Source organism: Pelodiscus sinensis, chromosome 3 (assembly GCF_052426305.1).
Source record: "Pelodiscus sinensis isolate ZL-2025 chromosome 3, ASM5242630v1, whole genome shotgun sequence".
NCBI lineage: Eukaryota > Metazoa > Chordata > Testudines > Trionychidae > Pelodiscus > Pelodiscus sinensis.
The window spans coordinates 105,356,073-105,376,405 of NC_143054.1; the positions used below are offsets into that span (position 1 = coordinate 105,356,073).

General features: G+C 43.2%; 1 long non-coding RNA gene across 1 annotated transcript; it reads right to left on the minus strand.

Annotated features, from left to right (window-relative positions):
• Nucleotides 1-535: 535 nt before the first annotated feature.
• On the minus strand, nucleotides 536-19,598 carry LOC112545606 (uncharacterized). The gene is made up of 4 exons (XR_003089135.3): nucleotides 19,472-19,598; nucleotides 6,095-6,183; nucleotides 4,324-4,428; nucleotides 536-875 (listed from the first exon to the last, which is right to left on the minus strand). It is a non-coding gene; the product is annotated as an uncharacterized LOC112545606 (long non-coding RNA).
• Nucleotides 19,599-20,333: the final 735 nt, after the last annotated feature.

The following is a 20,333-nucleotide window of genomic DNA, read 5'->3' on the forward strand; positions in this document are numbered from 1 at the left end:
TTCCCCGACAGCTGGGTGTGTGTTCATGCATGCCAGTTGACTCAGTCATGCCTCCCATCTGTTGCTGATTCGTCCCGTGTCTTGGCTGACACTGTGCCTTGTGGCCCCTGAATTCATTCCCTCTTCTCTAAGTTCTGTGCTGGGAGCAGATGGGTGACCAGCAGCAATCAGCTGTGCACCAGGATGCCAACAGCATATTGAGGCAATGATTCAAGTCGGTGAAGCCTAGATCACCAGAATCCCAATTCATTTACTAATTATTTAAATTTCTGTAGTACCCAGAGGTCCCATTGTATGTACATAAAGGAAGATAGCCCCTGCTCTGAAGCGCTTACTGTGTAAAACAGACAAGACAAAGGACGTATTATTAGCCCCGTATTTTAGTTTAACAGATGGGCAGCTGAGGCACAGAGAGGTTAAGCAATTTGCCGTAAACACCAGGAATTCCATTACAGGGCCAGGGATTGAACTGAAATCACTGAGTCCTAGGTCAGTGTCCTAGCCACAAGAGCATCCTTCCCCATTAATGTGCCCCAGCCAATATTACTGTATATTATGCAGCCTACAAAAGTTTGGCTCCGGTTCTTCTGGATGAAACGAGCTATGTGATGCTAGACAATACCAGTATACTAATTTGCCTTTGTTCTCAACGGGGCTTTTGATGCAGGGCCATTTAGTAGCACAAGCTAGAAAACAAAAACAAGAGGAGTTACCTGATGTCAACACTGATTTTATTATCTCCATTAGGCTGTTGGTACCATGTAAGTAATGGGATATCGGCAGGCAAATGTGATATTGATAAAGGACCTTGTAATTATATCAGAGAAGTTGCTTTGTATAGTGTTGCTGAAAATAAAGTGTGCACCATCAGAAGCCTGAAAGATAATACAAAGAGTTGTTGCTATTTCTGTTGAAAGAGCCTAATTTGCATAATATGCTGAACATTTAAGGATACATGTGTCACTGTACATTTTGGAACTCTATTAAAATTAATTATTATTACTAGTTAATAAGGTTTCTTATGAGACAGACTGAAAACAGGACTCCATTGTTCTATAAACAGCACTTGACAGCTCCTGCCCAGAAGACCTTACAATCTAAAGCAGTGGGTTTTCAAACTTTTTTTCTCATGACCCAGTTGAAGAAAATTGTTGATGCTCGTGACCCAACATAATATCACTAGTGTATGCGCTCCGGGGTGGGGCTGAAGATAAGAGCTTTGAGGTCTAGGAGGGGGCTATGGCTTTGGGGGTGGGGTTGGGGTTGGGAAAGTCAGCGGTACAGCAGGGGTACTAAGGCAGACTTCCTGCCTCTCCTGGCAATGCAGACCATGCTGTGCCCCAGAAGCAGCCAGCAGCAGGTTACCAGGCAATGCGAATGTGGAGCTAGTGCTCAGGGCAGGGGCAGTGTGTGGAGCCTTGTGCACTCTCCCCCTCTCCCCAGAAGTTGGGCTTGTTGCCGTCTGCTTGGGGAGCACAGTACAATGTGCGGTTCCAGGACAGGTAGGTTGTCTGCCTTAGTACCCCCACTGGTCACCTAATCACCCTGTAGCAATGAGACCCAGTGCCTGACATTCCACGACCCAGTATTGGGTTGCAACCCATAGTTTGAAAACCACTGATCTAAAGGTATGGTCCTGCCTCTGTATTCAAATATGGTAGTAGGTGTATGGTAACATATATGCAGGACTTGGAGAGAGAACAGTCATCATACAAGGAGATCCAGTAATAGACTTGTAAATGTGCAAATGGAGCCATGGCAAGTTGTGTATAGACAAATGATAAAGAATGTTCATGGAGGTGGAGCTCTAGGGGTGTGTGAAGACATTGTAATGCATTTGCCTGAATCAAACCATGATTGCAAGCATGTGCTCCCAGATGCAAATGAATGAGCGTAGAGGTGAGGCCAGCCATGTGAATAGAGCTATAACAACGAGTGTGCCTTTTGTGGTACACATAGGTTTGATTTTGTAACAAAACAAAACAATATAAATGTTTTTGGCCAGTTGTTGGTTTTTGCTTTGCAAGTTAGGAGGTAATAAAGTCCTGTTCAGAGACACCAGTTATTTAGGGACACCTCTTTTCACTAAACAATTCCATACTCGACAGGTGATGGAATCTAATTTTTCCCATAGCAGCTGTAGTAGTGTACTTGTTTGTGCGTTCATTTAACATTCAAGTATTGTGACTCTGAGAGGTGGTGTCAAATTCAAGAAAAGCTATAACACAAACACAAACTACAAAAATCTTGTGCTACACCTTATTGCTTTTCTCGTTCTTCACCTTTGAATGTTCCAATCTTTTTAAAGTTAATATTGCATCTTGGTTATTTATGTGTAACTTCCAGGGACTTGAGAGGCAGAGACAGTCAAGAAATCAAAGGCAGAATTTGTCCCTTTCATTCTTGTAACTAGCTCACACCTTGCAATGATCTTGTCCAATGTCTTTTCTCCCACATAACTTTTTAAAAACTGGGAGCCACTTACAGTAAAGTTTTTATAAATTCAGGGCTAAATGTCTACAACTCCTACTGAAGTCAGTGGGAACTGCAACCCTCCCGTCCTCCAGATATCTGAGAACAAAACATGGCACACAATATTTTACCTAAACTCTGTCTTGTGTTTTAGCTGTATTTTTTTCTTATGTTGCTGATTACTCCAGTTTATGTTTTTTCCTTTTTAATCAACCGTGTCATCCTTCTGAATCATTCTATCTCACCGTGTGTGACATCCCAGTTATTTCCATGGGCATGTGATACTGTGTAAGAGGAGACTGATTAGAAAGGGATGTGTCTAGTTTACATATGCATACATTATTATGGTAATGAATCATTTGATGAGGACATTAGAAAAATATGATGGGCTTGATGATGCTCTCATGCCAGTATATATTGGGAGTACTCTGCTGCAATCACCGGATTAAACTAGACGTAACTGGGGTAAAGGAGAGAAGGATCAGGTTCTATATTTTAAAAACACAGGACATTGGACTTTCAGTGCAGCACTTTTAATCTGATCAGAGATGCTGCCTTTGGATTTGATTAGGTGCTAGAAATCATCAGACATAATATATTGGGAACTGGAGTCAAAGGTATTTGAGGAAATTTATGTAAGTAATAAGCAGTGTTCTCTCTAAACTGTGCAGCTTCACAGATCAATCAGCCACACCCAGTCAGAGACTCAGGGCTCCATGCACAGAGCTGACTGACTGGGCAGGGCTGATTAATCACCTGCAGGCCAGGCCTTTGGGCAAGGAGAGCAAGGCAGGCTCCTTGGGCCCCCCACATTCAGGGCCCCATGCTGCCCAGCTCCCAGCCCCGCCCACCAGGCCGGGAGCCATGCGGCCATGAAGCTCAGCATGCAGCCTTGGGCTCTGCATGCTCTTTGGCTGGGCCTGATCACCTGTGAAGCTGTGCTGCTGCGCCACTTAGAGGGAACACTGAGAAGCATCTATGATTTGAATCTCAGAAATGTCACGTGCACTTTTTTCTCTTAAAGTTCAACTATATACTTAAAAAGCTGACTTTGCCCAGAAGCTAGCTTAAATCGTTCACCTCCCCCCTTTATAATTTAATGAACCCTTTTACCTGTTGCTTTTTAATAGCCTGTTAATTGTAATTAATGGCAGAATTTGTCTTTCTATTATAGCTGGGGCATTCCAGCATAAACTGCATATGTACAGCAGATCTTTGCAGCTGCTCAAATGCACCTCTGGCAGTGTGAGCTTTTTGCTCAGTGACAGTCGTCTGACAGTGAATTTATACTTTAATACAGTAAGTGTTAGTCATATTTTTGTGAGTGAGACTACATTACTGCTACTAATAATTCACACTACATGTATGATTTGTGTTAGTGCTACAATGTTCTAGGAACTCTTTATGGAAGCATCTGTCTTGCCGAACGTCTGAGAGAATAACAAGAAACTAAGACTGAGTAGCAGCAATGGAATATAGAGAAAATACTGTATTGTTTGATTTGGAGATAAACATTTGAGTTATTCTGCAGTTGTAATCTACCACAGCTGTAGCACACAGAGAAACAAATATCAGAGGGGTAGCCGTGTTAGTCTGAATCTGCAAAAGTGTCGAGGAGGCCTGTGGCACCTTATAGACTAACAGAAGTGTTGGAGCATAAGCTTTCGTGGGCAAAGACCCACTTCGTCAGATGCATCCTGAATGCATCTGACGAAGTGGGTCTTTGCCCATGAAAGCTTATGCTCCAACACTTCTGTTAGTCTATAAGGTGCCACAGGACTCCTCAGAGAAACAAATGGTATTCAAAGGAAGTAATACAACTACTTCACAACAGCATCTTGTGCATATTACCATTCTAGTCCCACAGTCTGTGAAACTGGTTTTAATGCTGAATATGTAGAAGCTTCCTGTTTTGGTGCCATGGTATTCTGGGTCATTGAGACATAAATCAGAGATCTGGAATGAAATGATAATTTTTTGTATAGTTTATTATACTTTTAGCACCAGTTTATTTCATGTTTAGATCATCACTACCTAATCTGTATAACATTCTGGGTCTTAAGGCATAACATGTCATCATCAAATAGTAAAACAAAGAGCAGACTGTCAAACTTAACTACACGCAGTACTGTATAAAAAAAGGAGAGAGAAAGAGAGAGAGCCAAAAATTCATTTTTTCTAAAGAGCCTGATTCTGTTCTCACACCAACGTAGGTGACATCAAAATCTATCTAAAATACTATGGACCAAAGTATAGATGTGAATCCCAGTGTAACACAAGACTTTCAGCATTCAGGAGTTAGGAGTGCTGGGGGAGAGAGTGGAGCAGCAGCAGTTATTGTATCTTTACTAACGATGGGGCAAGTGTTCCCTCAGCATTGCTCTTCTGGCATAGGGCCATGATCCAACATTGTTTTGAGGACACAGGATCATAACCACAACCTCTCTGGGGCATTCAGCACTGCAGGAAATGAGGCAGTAGCATTGTGGCTGTTTCCCACAATGTTGTACTGGTAAGCTGTGGCAGACCAGTTTCTTGTGTTTCTCCTCTCTAATTTTCTACCTCTGACCAGGGCAAGCATAACAAAACCCTGCACGTTTGATTTAGATGACTCCAATATAAACTTGGCTTCTTTTTTTGTTACTGCTTCTGTGCTTTCTAATGTAATGTTAGAACGCCTGACTTCACGCCAATTTATGTGTTGCCAACTGAAGGCAGGGGAGTAAGTCTCACACTTCTCCAGCAAAATGGGGGCAAAGAGTACAGCAAGACATTATCATACATATCTTATTTTCACACCTCTGTGCCTCACTACTTCAGTCATTAAGTTAGTAGACTAATCCATCAACAAGCAATACAAAGCAACAAACATGAACACACTTCTCCTAAGGACTCAGCAAATTATGCAGAAAAAAATGAGAATATCTTAACTGCCAGAAAATTTGCTCGACAGGGTTGCTGGAAAATGCAAGCATTCTGCCTGAATAATGATGAAAGATACTCTTTAAAATGATAACCTGAATCTTAGGGAAATGTCTTGGGATACAGGACAGACTGTTAAGTACTTGCTGGTTTATGTTAAAGCTTAAGGGAATACCTACATGACATATCCCTGTGCATAAGCTGCATGCAAAGCAGAGGTTTAAAATCCTGATAGACACACAATAGGGCCAGGTGTTCATTTCAAGCTCTCTTTGTTTCTTTTTGTCACATTTGATAGTAGGGCATGCCCCCACCAAAGTCAACAGTGAATCAGCAGTAAGATCCCTGGATTGCAAACTGTTGAAACCAAATGGAAAAGCTAAATGGAAAAGTACTAGGAGGAATTACGTTAAAAAGGACTTATTGTTTCCTCTGTGTTTCCACTTGGTCACTGCTAGATTATATAGTTTAAGAGTCTCATATGCTGCATACATCTTCAATAGTAGCCATGATGATAGAATTTGGCCCATCATTTGTTGTCTGTCCAAATCCAGGAGCTTGCATAGTATCACAATGGTGTGAACTACAGGATGAATAATAGTCACTCAGATTAGGAGACACTACATTGCATGCCAAAAATTTATATTGTACATGAACACAGTATTTTTTTAAAGAAAGTTTAACACATGAAAGTACTTACTTGGATGGGAGGGTTCTTTGTCAGAAAGAATTTACTTGGAATCGCCACCTCAATCAGGTCTTTGATACAGATGATGGTTTCACTGATTTCTGTATAAACATTAAAGTTCAGCATGTTATAGAGGCAAGTTAAAGTCTGTCTGTGGCTCAGCTCCCCATCTGTAAAATGGGGGAAATAGCACGTCCTTACCTCACAGATGCATTGTAAGCGTAAGTATATAAAGACTGAGACATTCAGATAACATGGTGATATCAATACCGTAGATAGTTATGGCCTCAGACCAGGTTCACTGGCAGGCTTTTAAAGCTAAGCAAATGAGCGTAGGCCAATTTATGGTTTCAATGCACAGTCAGATGAAATGTGGAGATTTCATCTGAGATTCGTTTTAAGATTTTTGGAATTCATTTACATCCCCTTTGTGCATATGAATTGCTATACAGTGCATGATTCAGGTTAAAATTATTTTATAGACCAGGTTTAATCCTTATGAAAGATCTTGTGGTTTAGATATGTGGCTGCAATGCTTGCTTTCTAGTCTTGAAGCTTAACTCTTTCCCAAAGTGCTAGTCTTTAGACATGTGAGGCTATCACAAATATGATGTCTAGTTCTCTGTAGTGATTGGCTTAATACATTGTGATGGATGAAATATGAAGCTTGATGGCATTTTATGAGAGTGAAATAAAGTTATGTAACCTGACCCAAGGTGACTCTGCATCCAGTATGTATTGAACAAAAAGCCTTCTCCATTGAAGGTTGAAACTTCTTACACACAAAGAAAAAAAAAATTCTGTAACAAAAATCAGGGAACAAACAGAGCTGAGAAAAAAAATCAAAATTTCCATTTCATAGGACATTCTGATATTTTGACACATATTCTTGACAAAAATCAAAATATTAATTTTTTTGAAAAACAAAAAGTTCTGAAAAATTTCTATTCAAAGAAATGACAGAACAAAATATTTTGATATTCCTTAATAAAAAAAATGTGTTGAGTGAGTAGGACATTAAACTGTCTCTGCTTAAGTGCTATGGTGACTCTCAGGAGTAGTAGTTGAGGTGCTTCATACCCTCATTCTTTTCTATGGGCTGAGCTCCCTGGCTGGACTATATCCTCTATGATGTGAAGTCCTGTGGCACCTTATAGACGAACAGATTTATTGGAGCATAAGCTTTCCTGGGCAAAGATCCACTTCGTCAGATGCATGTCTGACAAGTCCTGTGACTCCCACAATGCACCACACAATTTGGTAACATAAGAGACTATGGTACATAATGAGAGATGTTGTCTGGACATAGAACCTGCCTCACATGGGGTATACAGCAGGTGAACTACAACTCCCATGAGGCATTGTGTAGATTTAGGCAAATACAATTTAATGTCAATCTCACTTGAAATTTAATAAAAACATTTTAATAAACAAACTGAAATAACTCCGGTCGGCTGAGCCCACGAAAGCTCATGATACCATCTACATGTTTTGTTAGTCTATAAAGTGCTACCAGACCAGTTGTTGTTTTTTTCTAAAATAATTCAATTTGGGATAAAGCTTCCCAAAATGAAATATTATATTTCCTAATGGAAAACTGAAAGATTTCAGCAAAATTGCCATGTCCCTTTTTGCAGAAAGTAAATTTTCCAGTGATAATTATTTTGACAGGAAATCAATGACCAGCTCTAGGAACAAGCTGATGAGTGCAGCTCACTTATGAGTTTACACAATTATGCCCAGGGACTTCAGGAAACAAAATAACATATGTGGTTTTGCATGTCATATGTTACAAGGCTTAGACAAGTTGAACTTACATTAGTTTTATTTTTAAGACACAATTATCCTCTTTGGGCCACACTATGACTCTCTTATCCAAAGTGCAGATTTACTTTATATATTCTGCATTGTTCTATGTACAGAATCAGTATAGAAAATGCTTTAGGTAAGCCCTACTTCGGACAGGAATATTTTGCTTCTAGTGTTAGTGTAGTATACATTCCTTTTGGAAAAATAATCAGTCATTTTAGAGACACTCACATAGTATTCGTTGTTGTTCATACTAGTCTTTCAATGATACTGGAGAATCTTTAGAATGAAAATGATTCATACAATACATAGCAATGTCCCAACGAGTCAAGGCTTACTTTGGAATCTTTAATCCATGGTTTCTTGTTGTAAATTGTCATGTCTCTGTCCCAACCTATTATGTTAAGACCTATTTTAGCAATTCCTTAATTCACAGATCACTGGACCAATAAGCTCCAAAAGGTCATATTGGCATTCTTAAGAATCATTGAAATAATAAACCAACACAGCTCCTTTCTCTCTAGCACTAACAGGGATACAACAGTTTTATATGCACAATTGTAAAAGATCCTCTGCACTACAATATTTCTATTATTTTTGCCTTTTCTTTAACAGAACTTATTTTTTAAAAAAATTATATGGTAAGCTTTTTGTGGGCTTGAGAAATTTACATCCTGGGAGTAATTCTCAGGGACAAAAAGCCTCACTCTCTCTCTCTCTCTCTCACACTCTCTAGCTTTTTAATATATTAAATAATACATTAAAATAATAACAATGATGATAATGGATCAAATCCTGATGTTAAATGGGAGTGTGCCCAGGAACTAGATGTTGGTTCATACTGAGCTTGGGTGTTTGTTCATGCTGTTTAATACAAGACCAGTGATAAGTAAAAGTATCCATCCATCAGTGGTTTGACCAGGGATAAGAACCTTGAGACATTAGTCTGCAGGGCCAGTGTAGTTCCAGCTGGGCCTGAAAACATACTTGGTGTAGTCTCAAGAGAGAAATGAGGAGGAAGAATAGCTTTGGGTTTGATACCCATTCCAAATTTGGACTGACTGCTTATTCACAAATCTCAGGATGGCACCTAGTTGAAAATAACCCAGGGCACCAAGAAAGTTCTTGTTGAGTTTTTCTGGTTCTTCACTGAGATGATGCTGCAGGTGCTAACACTGAAACTGCCTAGTGACATAAGTGTCTCCCTTTGAAGATGATTCTTCTGGGTCGAGTTCTTGGCTGCTCTAGCCAGAGTTCTTATAGGTAGCTGATGACTTCACCCATATAGTAGGCCATACTCAGGAGCTACTGTTTAGAAAACAGATTGGAGAGGTAATGATGACAAGCTTATTATGGGCTGATCATTCCCTCCTGTGATTTGAGACTGAGGCATTCTTAGCCCATCACACTTAGACATCTTATAACAGACTGCCCAAGGAGATGGTTTTAGAAGGCACTGATGAAGTGTACTCTTAGCTAATGGCTAACGGATTATGACATAAAAAAGAGAATGCTGTCTTATGCCCTGGTTGTGTAGGAATCAATGAAAGGTTTCTTTGCCTCTTCTAATGCATATTATAAGTCATAACAGCAGTATTATTCCAAGTAATAGAGAACTTGATTCATCCTGGAGGCTTCTGTTGGTTACAGAATTTACTTTTTTCTTGCAATGAAGAATATTGAAGTTACTTTGTGGGCAAACATCAGACTGAAGCTTGCTGTGTCCAGAGAGTCACTCAGTCTTTGAATGAGTTTCTACTGATGTTACTTGCTAGGATTTTGGAGGTGGGTGGGGGACTTCAGGCCACTCTCTGTGAAGTAGATGCATTTCCCACAGGGCTGTTTAAAGCCTGCAGGGAAGATAGTGACTCAGTCAACTGACAGTTTTGTCCTGTCTTTTGCAAAGATTTATTGAGGTGGTGGTTGCAGAGCAGACAAGGCAGTATTTGCTGACTTTATATTCCCTGACTTGGCTGTGAGACAGAGACTGATATTTTAGCACTGTTTGATGATTGGCTGTTCCTGGCTGTGGATGAAGTCAGTGAGCCTGACAAGAGTTGGCATAAGTCAGGGTACGTCTAGACCAGGGATGTCCAAACTTTTTTCAAAGAGGGCCAGATTTGATGAAGTGAACATGCGTGAGGGCCGACCATTTTGCCTGACATTCTTTGAACCATTAAAATTAAATGCAAATTAACTATTTTATGCAAAGTTTATTGCAAACGGCAAACGACATAACACCAACTATACATGTTGTGTCCAAATATATTTATAACTGATTTAGACCAACTGACATTAACTGAGATTTTACAATGTATTCATCTCAATTGAAAAAAAAACTTGCCTACACTAATGTGAAGGGTGAAACTGAGATCTGGACTGCAGTACATAGGCTAGGTCTGGTTCAAAGGCAGTGGTTTTGATGCGCAAAATGTCACGCAGGTGAGAGTCACTTAGTCTTGTCCTCACGCGGTTCTTGTTAAAGTTCATAGCAGAGAATGTCTTCTCACACATATATGTTGAGCCAAACAAGCTCAGCATTTTCTTAGCCAATGTTCGAATCTCTTGAAACCGGCTCTTATCCAGTTGGCGGTAAAAGTTCACAAGAGAGAGCTGTTGGTGACGACTGCGTAACTCGCTGTCACAATGCAGCTCAATGAGCTCGAGCTGCAGCTGATCTGGAGCATCCTCGGGGTCAACAGAGAATGGAGAGGAGAAAAGGCTGATCTCCTTTTCAATAGCTGCGAAGTCCTGAAAGCGCCGTTTAAACTCCCCAGCCAGAGATGCAATGTCTGCTGCATACCTGCTCGTTTGCGCACTGATATTGTCCTGTGGAAAACTGTTCATTATTTCCTGCAACGCTGAAAAATGTATGGTATTGGGCTGTGTTTGTGACAACTGCCTTATGAAAAGTTGCAGCTTTGTCCCAAAGGCTTTGAGGTGTGAATAAAGCTGGTTCACCGCTGCATCTTTCCCCTGAAGACTCGTGTTCAGTACATTCAGATGCTTTGTTATGTCAACTAGAAACCCCAAATCAGCCAGCCAAATAGGATCAGATAGTTCTCGCATTGGTTGTCCCTTTGTTTCCAAGAATTCTACGATTTCCTTTCTGAGAGAGTAGAAACGCTGCAGTGCAGACCCCCGACTGAGCCATCTTACATCGTTGTGATATAAAACATCTTCGTATTCAGCCTGGATGTCCAGTAGAAACTGTTTAAACTGGCAGTGGCACAGGGCTTTAGAGCGAATAAAATTAATTGTCTTTAGCACCGGTTTCATAACATGATCATATTTGAGATGTTTAGCACAGAGAACTTGTTGATGAATGATACAATGGAGTTTAATAGCTTTGCCTCCTTCTTCGATCACCTTGTTACAGATTAGGGTTGATAATCCACTTCGTTCACCAACCATTGCAGGTGCCCCATCAGTAATAATCCCAGTAACTTTGTTCCAAGGCAGTTTCATGTCATCTATGGCGAACTAACAGAAACAAATAAATCTTTTCCTCTTGTTTGGTCTGTAAGGCTCTGGAGGTCAAGTAGCTCTTCAGTCACATTCATTTCATCGTCCACCCCTCTCATAAAAATCAGCAACTGAGCTGTGTCAGATAGATCCGTGCTTTCATCACAGGCTATTGAAAAGAAGTCAAAATCCCCTCCTTTGGATGTCAACTGTCTCTTAATATCTGATGAAATCTCTTCAATTCTCCGTGCTACAGTGTTACGAGCCAGGCAAATGTTGGCAAACTCTTGCTTCTTCTCGGGACAGATATTCTCAACCATTTTCATAACGCATTCTTTGATAAAGTCACCCTCAGCAAAAGATTTGCAATTTTTAGCAATTAACGTTGCCACCTCATAGCTCACCCTTGTGGCATTTTCATTTGACTCACGGGCTCTTATGAAAAATTTCTGTTGTGACATTAAAACAGCTTCAAGTTGCTTCAACTTTTCACTGCGGTCGTGCCCTGTAAGCTTGTCGTACGTGCTATGTCTCGACTGGTAGTGTCTCTTGACATTAAATTCCTTATAAACAGCCACAGTCTCTTGGCATATCAGACAAACACAGTGATTCTCTATTTCAGTGAAGAAATATTCCACTTTCCACCTGTCCTGGAAGCGGCGGCCCTCACTGTCAACTTTCCTTCTCTTATTTACAGTCGCCATTTTTTTAAATTGACCAGAAGGGGAAGGGATCATGTGAGCGCAGTGCCAGAGGTTTAATACACTGCCCAAGTAATACACTGCACTAATACACTGCCCAACAAGAATTCTCTTGCCTTTGTGGCTGTTTGTGGCGAAGTCTCTAATGATGAGCTCCACGTGCCTGAGCCCGTTTGTGGCGAAGTCTCTAATGTTCGCAGCTCCACGTGCCTGAGCCCGCCAGGAAGCTGACAGTGCACAGGGCCAATCACAGATACTGAGCTTGAGCAGCTGCGGAGTCCGTCCCTGATCTCAGCAGCTGCGGAGTCCGTCCCTGCACTCTCAGCCCCAAGGTAGAGGGCTTGCAGGGTCAGAGGCGGGCGGAGAGCGCAGGGCACGCTGGCCTCACGGCGGCCCGGGGGCAGGGCGAACCCGTAGCCAAGCGAGGGAGCGGGGCTGCGGATGTGCCCTACATGGAGGACTTTAGGACCGCAGCGGCCGCCATGGACGGCGGCGGCGCGGCCGGAAGCGGCGCCAGTCAGAGGAGCGCCGGGGAGCCAGGAGAGGGGGAGGAAGCGGGGGCTGTCCCCGCACTCTCAGCCCCAAAGCGGAGTGCAGGGGCAGGGTTTGGGACCGCAGCGGCGGCCCGAAGCGGCGCGCTGAGCACGCCAGTTAAAAAAAGCACCGGGGAGCCAGGAGAAGCGGGGGGCCGTATTAAATCCGACCGCGGGCCGCATTTGGCCCGCGGGCCGGACTTTGGACATGCCTGGTCTAGACTGTACGCCTTTTTTGACAGAGGCTTTGTCGACAATACTACAATCAGTACTGCTGACAAAGCAAGCTGCTTTTTCGAAAGAGTCTAGACGCTCTCTTTCGAAAAGCACAGTTTGCATGCAATAGCGCCTTTTTTCAACAGAGTACTATAGAAAAAAAGCGTTATTCATCGTAGAATGAGGTTTATCGCCGTCGACAAAACTGCCGCATTCTGTCAACTCACGGTCGACAGAATGCGGCGGTAGTGTAGATGCAGGTATAGTTTTGTCGACAAAAGCCCACTTTTGTCAACAAAACCCTGTAGTCTAGACACATCCTCAGTGCCACCAGCTGAAGGTATGAAGTAACACACACACATAATGACCTATCTAGATTTTCAAGTTGCCTTTGATGCAGCTGATGACAAGATGTTGCTTACAAAGATGCTATCCTTAGACTGAATGCCTTGAAGGGATTTAACTCCTATGGAAGTGTGCAGAGGATGTTTATGGGCAAGTATCCATCTCAGTGGCTCTGTCTTATTGGGGCATTATAGAAATGATCCCCAACAATTTCCATGCCAACATCTTTCCCCAGAGGATCAGGACTAGCTGCCTCGGGCAAGACAGAGATAACTTTGCTGAAGCTGGAGAAAGCAATAGAAAAGATTGCAACAATTCTAACATCATCCTTCATTGAAGTTTTCTGTATCTGTGAATCAGATTCACAAAATAGTCTCCTTAGAACCAAACATGCTGTTGGATACTGTGTCACATCAACAAGCACACTTTCTCAATTGCACTAGATAAAAGTGAGGTATATTTAGAATGTTGCAGTTGTATTTTGTCTGTTCTAGCCCTTCTTACTTTTGGCTACATCTAGACTACATCCCTTTTTCGGAAAAGGGATGTAAATTAGACGTATCGCAATTGCTAATGAAGCAGGGATTTAAATCTCCTGTGCTTCATTAGCATAAAAATGGCTGCCGCTTTTTTTCAGCACGGAGCTTTGCCGGAGAAAAGCACCAGTCTAGACGCTGATCTTTCGGAAAATAAAGCTTTTTCTGAAAGATCCCTTATTTCAAGAGGGATAAGGGATCTGTCACGGGGTGCAGCACAGTCCGCCGCCCCCCCCCCCCCCCCGGTCTAATAATCATCCAGTCGTGCACAATGCACCGCTTACTTTCGGGCCTCCTCGGCGGAGTGGGGGGTCCGGGCCCGCCCCCACTCCGGACCCCGACCCAGGGCCCTAACACCGAGAGCGTACCTCTCGGTGGTAGCAGGGGGGCTAGCACCCCAAACGCACCTGCTCCCGGGATACACGACCCGCCCTGGGTCCTACTCCACTCCGCCGGCCGCTGCCCCGCTTACCGGGTTGCTCCGCTCTCCGCCTTCCCGTCCGGGGCCGCTCCTCTCGGCGCTCCTCTGCCCGTGGCTCGCCTCTCCTCCTCCTTGCTTCCCCCTTTGCCACTCTCGTCCCAGTCCTTTTCTGCTCCCCTGCACTTCCGGGTTCCCCCCTCCTTCCTCCGTTGTCGCGCCCGTGACGTCACCCGCCACGCTCCCGGGCGCGCCGTGATGACGCGCCACGGCCTCCCCGTCCCCGTTCCTCGCGTCCTCCGGCGCTGCGGCGTCTGCGCCCCTCTCTCCCGCGGTCCCAGCTACTGCTTGCGAGTGGCGGGGCGGTTCTGCCCCGTCACAGGATCTTTCGGAAAAGGCTTTATTTTCTGAAAGATGAGTGTCTAGACTGGCGCTATTCTCCCGCAAAGCTCCGTGCCGAAAAAAAAGCGGCAGCCATTTTTATGCTAATGAAGCACGGGAGATTTAAATCCCCCCTTCATTAGCAATTGCGATAAGTCTAATTTACATCCCTTTTCTGAAAAAGGGATGTTGTTTATACGTAGCCATGATGTTTGAAAGGCTACAGGGAGGATTATTTGCTAAACTTGCAGAGGGGCAACAAAGATAGTGTTAGCTCTCATTTAGCATGCTTGCAGTAGAGTCACTCCTCTTGTGCAAAATACCAATTCCTGTTAGCTGCAGATAGTTTATTCCACTCCAGTACAAACATTTAATTTTGGCTGCCAGTTATGGCTGGCACAATAAGCTACAAATATTTTTTCCATATTGCAGACAGCGAGTCCTTTGAGGTTTATGAGCAATTCTTGCTTCAGTAGAAGCCACTCATGAGCAGCCTTATATGCTAATTGTCCTCTAAAATGTCACAGTGGTTATTGGTTTTTAATTTACATTTTGGAATGACTTATTAGCTGAAGGTACTTTCCATGGGCAGTTGGGATTTACGAGGGGGTTTAATTTCTGTATCTAGTTGCTACCAGAGAGCATATCTAATTTAAAATAGCTCATATTTCTAAAACTGAAGCAGGCAGGGGGAGAAGACAGACAGCTCCCTTCCCCCCCTTTCCAATAAACCATCTCCTTTAGGGCTACCATATTTGAACTTTCAAAAAAGAGGACACTCCTGAGAGGGAGTGAATCTGTATCAGTATCTACCAACTCACGTTGTATTAATGTGTTTTTTATATATGGTAACCCTAGTTTAGTCTCCATTTCTTAGCAACTTGGTTAGTGTTCATATGGACTGAGGCCAAAGACTGCTTGCAGGAGCCAAAGTATCAAATCACAGAGTTGTTGACTCGAGTTCCAGGACTTGAATTTGAGTCCAACTTAAGTTGCCTAGTGACTCGACTTCAGACTTGACTTAGGTTAATTGTTTGTGACTTGAGACTCGACTTGAAACTTGCTAATTTTGTTAAATCAACTTGGTGAAAAAATTGTCTGAAAGTGCCGATATTGATGGCTTGTACAAAAGTGACTTGACATTTTTAAAATTAAGACTTGAGACTCGACTTGGGACTTGACTCGAGAGTGACTTTAGGGACTCGAGATTCGACTTGACATTTGAACTGTATTGACTTGAGACTCGACTTGGACTTGACAATGACGACTTGAAGACAACACTGTCAAATCATATATGTCCATGATTTGGCAAAACGTGAGGCTGAGGTTTTCAAAGTAGCCTATGGGGGGAGATGCCTAACAGTTAATTGTAAGAGGAATTAGTAAAATTAGTGAAAACAGAATTTCTCAAAACTGGATTCCTTCTTCATGTAAGCATCAAGGAAGACCATGTCTCTCCCTGTGATACATTTTTCATAGGGGAATACTGAAAGAAGGGATGTCCCGAATCCACAGAAATCCTCTTGTAAAAGAAACTTGTGCATGTTCTAGTACTTTGCACTTTAGCAGCAGCTTCCTCCTAAAAGTACTCTCAGTTAATGCCTTTAACAAGATTGGGCATGTTGAATTTGTCCCCTCGTGTCCTGTGGGCATCATGCTATAAACACCTTGCCTCAGTTTCTTCTTTTGAACAGTTCAAGAAACTCAAATGCTTTTATCCATGTTGTCTGTTCTTTATTCAATTAACAAACATTCAAAATAAAATTTTCCAGGCTATGCAAAGCTGAGAAAGGTTTCTCTTCCTCCAGCCAGGCCTTCCAGCCTAAAGCCTTTCCTGCTGTGGTAGGCTATTTTCAGCCCCTGTCTGGCTAGACTCTCAGTCCTAATGCCCAGGATTCTGCTAGAGCCTGCTCAAGCCTAGCAGTCTGTAATGTCAGAGCATTTCCTCCTTCTTTGCAGCCTCTTTTGTTTTTAATTTATACTGTATGAACACCTAGTCATAGTTTGCTGTAAATCAGGGGCATAGCACTCTTGGGTTTTTGCTTCACTGCTGAGCAGCATGCATCCTGGCATTGTTTTTCTTGTGAATTACGGGCCACAGGGCAGATTCCATTTAAAAAAAAAATATTTTCACTGTCTTCACCCCATACTTCTTTTCCAGGCAACCTCCTGCTATTTCCAGATTACTGTCTTCCAGCATGGACCCAGTAACACCTTGCACCACTATGGTGAGGAGTGCAAGTATGCTCATTCTACTTGAGCTGTATGCCAGCTCTCAGAGCCAGATAAATTCTGCGTCGGAATTCACTCCTCACACCACTGAGCAGATGATAAAGGAGCAGGACAATGTTCTATATACAGCAGCAGCTCCTATGGCAGCAGGATGACAGGGCAACAGTAGCAAGAGGAGGAAGAACTAGACAATACCGAGCTGTTGGAACAAGAATCTGATTGATATTCCTGGGTCTTCTACTCAGCATTCAGCACCATTCCTGGGTCTGGGGAACCAGCGTGGATTAGCGAGAGAGGATCATTCTGCAGACCAGGGACAACCTACAGTGGTGAGAAAACTTCAAGATGGTGTTACCCGGGGTTAAGAATAAGGTCTGGGTAAAGATTTGGTTCGCCTAATCTGACTAGATAGTTCTATCTTTGTCCTCTACCCTGGTCACAGAGGTTGAGAGCTATGGAGCTCTGTCTCTGGAGGCAGACCTTGGGAGTCACAGCTGTCACACTTACACTGAGGGTGGTACCAAAATAGAACAATTTTTATTATAATTGGTATTAAGATTGCAAACAATATAAAACATAGGGCAAGGATCGCACAAATTAAGGTGACCAGAATTTGAAAATGAGCGAGGAGGACACTAAGTTGACAAAAAAGACATATTTGTATATTAGGGTTACCAGAGAGTCTCCCAAAAATATTTTTGGTTGAGCAAAAAAAAGGAACACGGGATTTTTTTTGGCAAAGTAGGACAAAAGGAGGACAGAATTATTGGAGAGGACAAGCCCCTCAAAAGGAGGACTGTCCTCCTCAAAAGCAGGATGTCTGGTCACCTTACACAAATGGATTCGATCATCCCGAAAAGTAGCATAAATAAGCCTGAGTATACAACTGTAATGATCTAAGTATACAGTTACCAAGTATAATACCATACTGACATACACCCTTCTGGAGAACCTGGGCATTCGAGGACCAGTCCATGGCCGCTGGTGGAACGAGGATCCCGGTGAAGTATGATAGAGGAAACTTGGAAAGAATAAGTAAAAGAAAGTGTTTGAGGTAGATAAACCTCAAACAGAAAGTCCCTAGTGAGGAAGCAAAATCCTGCTGCACAACCACTGTCAGAGTCTCATAGGCCTTTTTGTGTCATCTTTAGCCAACCTCTCAAGGCCAAAAAACAGATTTCTGCACCCTGAGATCTTTGTGGCTACATGTATTTGATTGGATGATTAAATTGGGACATCCTTTTGAATAGGCATGAAAAGTTCACTTGATGCCCTCTTGTACACATTCCCAGAAGTGGGAAAAATGGGAACTTGTGGTCAGGTACCAATGCCTTCTGTTTCTTTGATGAGGTTGTCAATTTGGCTGGATCATTACATTTTGGACCCTTTTTGAGCTGACGAAATACTGACTCACATATTATCACCCCAATCTGGCCGTTATGTGTGTCCTGACCCGACTGAAGATTCCGCCACAAATCCTTTCACAACTTCTAAAATTTATAAATGGAAGGGATAGATAGATAGATAGATAGATAGATAGATAGATAGATAGATAGATAGATACTCTTACTTATACTTATAACACTACTGCTTATGCCAACTTCTTACAGGATAGAATCCCTGTAGACTCTTGCATTACTGCTAGAATAGTGACAAGGTAAAGTATTATAGGTTTACAGGTTCACAGGCTGCAATGACATTGAGATCCGTGCAGAACTGACCCTGGAGCTTCAGCAACAACGTACCTACATGGGGTGCTCATACCTATGTCACTGCCATCTGGAAGCTGGCCACTCCGAATGTTACCAAGCTGTAGCCCTACCAATGCAGCCCAGGTAGATCAACTGCTGGGGGCCATTCTGATGCAGATCTGCCATTGATTAGGTGCTGTCTAACTAAATCACGAAGCTGGGTAATGCTTAGGAGATTATGTAAATGTTCTCAGTGCCTAGAGGTGAAATTTGAGAGATGAATGGGAGCATCTGGATCACTGCTGCCGGGATGCAGGGTGCAGACGTTAGGAACTGCTGCTGCTCCCAGTAACCACTATTGTTCCAGGGCTGAAGGAGATAGCTGGAACCCAAATTATGGGATTGCAGGGCTGGTGGCCTAGCTGAATCATGATTTGCAGGAGAGAATTATGTCTCAGGATTGCATTCATGGACTGCCTCTGCATCCCTGTTTTTTTCCATGCTCTCTTGTGCCTGGGACAGCTACATTCTTTCCCCCCTCTCAACCGCCCAGATCCTCTCATACAGCCTGCATCTCTCAGCCAGCCTAGTGTCTGCATTGCAGTATGTTAGCAAGACTAACTCACCAAGACAGGGTATTGGCAATCCAAGCTGGCAGGGAAAACAGGCTCAGTGGGGGCTCAGCACATCAGGTAATGTTCCCAAGGGGGTCCTGCCCTGTCACAGAGCATGGGCAGGAGCATCGTTTGTGCCTTAGCACAAAGTACACTCATACCTCATGTAAACTATGCGGACGAGCCACATTTCTTTTCCTGTGAGCACTATCTCAACAAACTGCTGAAATTTGCACAAAAGAATGCTTTCACTATTTGAATACTGGGAGTGGGGAGGGGAAAGGAAGCAGGAGTAGGACTGCAGCATGCTGGAAGCAGCACAAAGGAGAGCAGGGTAGGGGGGAGGTGAGGCCTGTTAGCTCACACCTGCCAACAATAATACATTTCAAAGATAGGTACTTGCATGCCAACAAGTTTTCTCCATAGGATTGGACTCTTCAGTTCTGACCTGGGATTCTAGCTGGGACATGATCTCAGTCTATTCAGGACAGGAATGTGTCCATAGTAGCAGGGCAAGACAGTCCAGCAGCTGCCATCAGGTCCCTAAAAGATCTTGACTCTCAGGGGACAGCTCTTCTCTGGCATCCTCCTGCTTATTCTCTAATGGGTTGAGGCCACTGTCTTTTGAGGGAAGGTGGGGGATTGTACAAAAAGTGGTACACAGCAATTGTGTGCACATGAACAAAAGCCTAAACCAGTTCAAAGCAAACATAGTTCACTTTGCAAGAGAACTCCAAAGTTCACACAAACGTGGAGTCTGTATGCAGTGATAGGTTGCATCATGTGTATGCAAGCATTTTCAATCCATTTCAATCAATTTTTACACTAAAAAGAAGCAAGAGGGCACAATGCTTATCCTCAGTATTACGTATGATTGGAACAAAATTCTGAAGTTTTTATTCATGCGGAACTTTCTGAAGTAAATGAGGATACTTACATGGAGAGGGTGAGCAGGATTTGATCTGGGCAGGGGTAAGCAGTCACAGTCTACAGGGCTGACAAGAGTCTTTGCTAGGCCCTGAAGGGGAGCTGGATCCAGGCCCCACAGAAGGGGCGGGGCCTCAGGCAGAAGGGGCTCCCAGTCAGCCTTTCAGTGCTGCTAGAGCTGCAGAGCGCTTGCAATTGGGGGCTCTGGAGGCAATTTAAAGAGCCCAGCGCTCCAATGCTGCCTTTAAAACTTTTCCCAAGCTATTAGCGCTTCCTTAGAGAAATCTTTTCACAGGGTACAGTCTCCTCTGTGCCCTTATGTGTGACCACATGCTCAAGCTCTTGCCTCTCCTCGTGTCAGAAGTCAAGTTGTTTCCCCTGTG